The sequence below is a fragment of the Triticum dicoccoides genome, chromosome 7B (genome assembly GCF_002162155.2).
Source record: "Triticum dicoccoides isolate Atlit2015 ecotype Zavitan chromosome 7B, WEW_v2.0, whole genome shotgun sequence".
Classification (NCBI taxonomy): domain Eukaryota; kingdom Viridiplantae; phylum Streptophyta; class Magnoliopsida; order Poales; family Poaceae; genus Triticum; species Triticum dicoccoides.
Genome location: NC_041393.1, coordinates 42,408,583 through 42,414,475, shown reverse-complemented (window position 1 = coordinate 42,414,475; position 5,893 = coordinate 42,408,583). Strand labels below are relative to the sequence as shown.

General features: G+C 43.5%; 1 pseudogene; it reads left to right on the top strand.

Moving 5' to 3' along the window:
* The window catches only part of LOC119338573, a 5,848-nt pseudogene extending 558 nt beyond the window's left edge, over positions 1-5,290 (top strand).
* The last annotated feature ends 603 nt before the right edge of the window (positions 5,291-5,893 follow it).

Below are 5,893 nucleotides of genomic sequence, written 5' to 3'. Positions count from 1 at the left end.
TGCATCTGCACACTAACTTAGGGTTCCCAGATCGAAACTGAACGTGTTTTTCTAAACATGCATGCCAAGCAAGTTTCCCCCTTTTATGTGTTCAACAAGTCAACTAAGACATATTTTCTGGCCAACTAATACATGATTCTAGCCAACTGAACATGCATGCTTGCCTGCTGGATATATGCATCCTGGCCAACTGAAACGTCTATTCTAGCCAGCTGAACACATTGACTGTGCAACGGAACATGCATGCTGGCCAACTGATATATGCATCCTGGCCAACTGAAACGTCTATTCTAGCCAACTAAACACATTGACTGTGCAACAGAACGCATCCTGGCCAAGCTGATATATGCATCCTGGCCAACTGAAATGTCTATTCTAGCCAGCTAAATACATTGGCTGTGCAACAGAACATGCATCCTGGCCAAAATGATATATGGATCCATGAAAATTCAAACATCTATTTTAGCCAACTGAACACACTGGCTGTGCGACTGAACATGCATGCTGGCCAACTGATATATGCATCCTAGGAAAATTGAAACATCTATTCTATCCAACTGAATACATGGACTGTGCAACTGAACATGCATGCTGGCCAACTGATATATGCATCCTAAGAAATTGAAACATCTATTCTAGCAAAACTGAACACATTGACTGTCAAACTAAACTTGCATGCTGGCCAACTGATATATGCATCCTGGCCAACTCAAAGATCTATCCTAGCCAAAACCAAAAAACTGCAGTACGACAACTTCTGCAGCAATATGTGCAACAGATAAATAAACAAGGTTGTTGAAGCCATAAAACCACATTAAAGTAGTCACACATATATTGCTTGTCCCACACATATATTCTGGTAGCACACCTATTGTAAAGCTATAGTGTAAAAATATGTTCAAATATGCTGGAAGTAGAAACAGAAATGACGACGAAAAATATATATCTATAGTCTGTCATCAAATTCTTCTTTCTTCTTTCACCTAGATTTTGCATCTGAAAAAGTAGCATCAAATTGTGTCCCAATTATGTGCAGCAAAATCTGAATAAGCTCCTTGCCAACGGAAACCGTGCGGATCATTGCAACAAAAGCAGAGGAAAAAGTCAAAAACTCCATGGTAAAAAGAAGTCAAGTTCTTGCCAACAATTTACTGCAAACTATGCAACTAACATAACAACTCTGTGCAAAAGCAAAAAAAATGCATGCATGCTATAATAATAGATTCTGCTACAGACATGTTGCTTTTGGAACTAAGATTATCATAAAATGGTGTGCAACTACCTATTTACTAAGTTTTTAGGTTGTTTGAAAACACTCTTTTCTATGATTAACAACTGATGACATCACTTTCTTCTTTTTTATATGTGTAGTGAGTGTGTGGCAGCATCCAAAAAAGGAAAAAAATGCTTGATCTCAATGAGTTGCCTCCTGATCTCAATGAGCTTCCTCATGATACGGATCAACAGCAACCCAGCATACCACAAGGAAACCAGACAGAAAATGTTTGATCTATTTACTACACGCAGGCAAGTCATGGTGGAAACCCTATGGGTCATGACAATGTGGCAGGCCAGCCATCAACCCGTGGTGCCCATGTAGTGGTGTCTTTGCAGTCAGAGAGCCATACTCTAGATGACACGGGAACCGAGGCAAATGTTCCTGGTCCAACCAGGACTGAGCTAGGAGCTGGGGCTGTTGACGGAGCTGTGCAAGAAGAAGAAGGAGAGGATGAGGCTGGTTCTCAACCTATGGAACCCTATTTTGGCATGAGGTTTGACAGCCTTCAAATTGCTAAGGATCACTACAACAGCTACGCACTACGGATGGGTTTCTCTATCAAAATGAACACATCTAGACGGACACCCCGCACCAATGAATTGATAAAACAACAGTTTTGCTGCAACAAGTTCAAGAAGTCCAAAGCTGATGATGGAGGAGCTGACGCTCCTCCTGTCCTGGACCCTATTCCAGATCCAAAATCTGTTGACAGTGATGAGGAGATGGAAGAAGAACCTCCAATATTTGCTGAAGAGGAGGCTGGTACTAGTAAGAAGAAGAAGAAGCGCAAACGCGAGACAATAAAGTAGACTCAGTGCAAAGCAAAAATGTTGGTGAAGCTGATAGATGGGCGATGAGAGGTGACACACTTTGTTCGTGACCACAATCATCCGTTAGTGAACAAACCTTCATTGTCCAAATACTTGAGATCCCACCAAGGCATCTCACCTAATGAAAAGGAGTTTCTGCGCATCTTGTATAACTGCAAGTTGACTACAGGTGTGGTGTTTTTCTATATCCCTTAAAGAATTAAGTTTTCCTCTAGGCAGTCCAGTGTGCAACTGTTATGGTACTACTGTACAACTGAAATGACTTAACTGTGCAACTGGTGTCCAACTGGTGTGCAACTGAAATGACTTCACTTTTGGTGCTTGTTGTGCAACTAGATTGTCTATACTGTGCAACTAGACAATGTCCTGTATGCAACAAGTGCAAAAGTGTTTAAAAAAGATGTAGCTAGGTGTCCATTTCCTACGATTATCTTCTGTGCCAACACATGTCCTATTACTGTGCAGCTGGATGTGCGCATTCGTGCAACTAAAAAAAGGATATACTGTTTGTTTTTGTATTATGCAGGACGTATGATGCATGTAATGGCAGAGTTCTATGGATCTGAGATGATGGTGCCACTCGGACCAAAGGCAATAACTAATCTTTGTACAAGTTTCTGTAGAGATGACACAAAGGAGGGTGATCTGATTGAGACAATTGCGCACTTCAAGGATATACAAAAAACCGATCCAGACTTCTTTTATAAGGTGAATACGATGAAGAGGACAGAGTTGTCAACATATTTTGGGTGGATGGCTTAGCTCGAAAAGCTTATGCGGAGGCGTACCACGATTGCATATCGTTTGACACCACCTACATGACCAACATGTACAATATGCCGTTCGCGCCCTTCATAGGAATAAACCGACATGGCCAATCTTTCATACTGGGTTGCGTGTTTGTGAGGCAGGAGTTGGCATCGAGCTTTGATTGGGTCTTTGGAGCATTCCTAGAGGCTATGGATGACAAACCTCCTGACAACTTCATCACCGATCAGGATGGTGCAATGAGGCAGTCAATACAGAGCATCTTTCCAACCACCGTGCACCGCTGTTGTCGATGGCACATCATGAAAAAGGCTTAGGAAAAAGTTGGTTGGCTGCTGTGCCGGAATCCAGGACTCTCTGATGATTTCAACAAGTGTGTTGACTTCAGCTTCACTATAGACGAGTTTCAGCAGAATTGGGCTGGGTTAATGGTGAAGTACGAGGCTATGACACACACACACTTTGAGAACTTGTACGAATACAGGTCAACTTGGGTGCTGTGCTACTTCAAGCACAGGTTCTTCTCGTTCCTACAGTCTACACTAGTGAGGGGTTCAACACCGTCCTGAAAAGATATGTGAACCCACACAACTCAATGCTGAACTTTGTCAAGCAATATTAAAAAAAATCCAGAACCACATCCTTGCCAAGGAAGGCTGCAATGATTACAGGACAGAACACCTTGAGATTGAGCTGTGGTCCAACTTCCCAATAGAGAAGCAAGCTTACAAAACCTATACTAGGGACCTTTACCGCAAGTTCAGAGAAGAGTGTGAGCTGATTGGACGTTATAATGCATTCCAAGTTGGTGCTGATATGTTTGAGCTCAGACCGAACCAGGAATTTGTTGCCAAATATGGTTCTCGAAACTACTTGGTGCAGGCAAGGGTGGAGGAGGGTTCCTATTTGTGTGAGTGCTGTAAAATGGACAAGGACGGCATCCTCTGTTGCCACATCCTCAAGGTGTTCACCCATATTGGAGTTGATGTCATACCGGAAAGGTACCTGCTAAGACGGTGGACACCTACTGCTGTACCTAGTGCGCCAGGGACTGGTTATGAGCAACCGGATGAAATGCCTCCTCAGTCAAAGAAGCAGATAAGGGAGAGGAACATGATATACGATTTTTGGAAACTAGCAAAGTTTGCGAGTGGTTCTGATCCAGCACAAGTTATTGTATACAAGCATATGCGCGCAGCACGTACCGAGATCGGCCACCTGAACAAGTCCAAGAAAAAGAAAAAACCGACTGCTGCCACGGGGCCATCAGATGATGGCAACCCTCGAGGACCTCCTCCACCTCCAGGCAGTAATCAGGGGGCTCATTATCCAGGTAATTACCTGCCCCAACTCCTGATCTAACTAGGTGTGTAACTTCAGTTGCACACATCATTGTGCCCAGTTGCACACATCATGGTGGCCAGTTGCACAAAAACAGACTGCCTAGTTGCGCATGCTGTGTTAGTTTAAGCATCGAGATAACACAACTAACTTGTTTTTCCTGTTCTGGATATAGATGATGTCAACCCTCAAGTACATCCTCCACCTCCTGGCCCTACAGGCAACACTTAGGGGCCTCATCGTCCAGGTAATTACCTGCCCCAACTCCCCATCAAACTAGGTCTGTAACTCCAGTTGCACATATTATGGTGCTCAGTTGCACAGAAAACAGGCTACCTAGTTGCGCACGATGTGTTAGTTCGAGCATCAACGATAACACAACTAACTTGTTTGTCCTGTTCTGGCTATAGGTGATGCCAACCCTCAAAGACCTCCTCCCCCGCCTGGCCCAACTAGTAGTGCCCTGCGTGCTACCCCCAATGGACCTACAGGCAGGACTCAGGGGGCTAATCACCCAGGTAAAATACCTTCCCCAACTCCCAACAAAACTAGGGTGTGTGACTTCAGTTGCACATATCATACTGCCCAGTTGCACAGAACATGTTGCCTAGTTGCGTGCGCTGTGTTAGTTTGAGGATCAAGCTAAAAATCTAACTTGTTTTTCCTGTTCTGCCCATAGGCGATTACAATCCAAGTACCATGATGGGCCGTGCTACTACAGGTGTTTTTTCCAACTTAACTTGCACACAGCAACCAGTTAGTTGCACATCATGGGCTGTGTGGTTGCAGAGAACATCAGTGCTGGTTGCGCAACAAAAAAAGTACTAAATTTTTATATGATTATTACACAGGTGATCGTGATGGTCCTACTGCCCCGTTGGAGGCTGCATCCCCTACACAAGCTTCTGATGATTTTGTGCCCAGGGATCCTCCAAGGTCTACTACAAAGGGTAGGGCAAAAATTCGATGGTACAAATCGGCGCTGGAGCTACACCCAAAGAAGAAAAACAAATGCAACCAGTGCCAATCTATAGAGCACACTGCTGTTGTGTGTCCACTCAGGCTACTGTGATTCTGTTTCATCATTTGTAACTTTGAGACGAAAAAGGAAAAGAATGATATTTTTTTAGCAATGTTGTGACCAAGTTGACACATCAACATCTATGATTTCTCTTTATCTAATTTATGCTCCTTGAATTAGTTCATGCACTGTGTAAAAAAGGTTGCTATTTGTGCCTTTATTGGCAACTTGTTAAATATTTAGTTGTTGAACAATCCTATGTCTAGTGCTCCTAGTGTATCAACAAAAGTGATGATATTGACTTGCAAACGGAATTGCTACTAGTGTGCAACTACAAAATCTGCTTAAAAATTGTGCAAACCAGCAACTACCTCCATGGAGCAGAGAAAGAAAAAGAGTACTGACCTAGTCCTTGTTGTATCTCAGCAATTTCCTCCATGGGGCGGTGTTGTGCACGTTGGTGACCCAGTCATATGCCAGCTTCTTCCTGATGTTGAGTACTTCCTTGGGTTCATAGTTGGGCAGTTGGCTACCGTTCCACTCGGTGGCGCTAAGCAGTGCGAACAGCCCACACTCATTACTGCGATGGGCAAGAAAAGAAAATTTGTCACATAAAATTAAAACCAATAAAGATAATGCACTCTGTGCAACTGC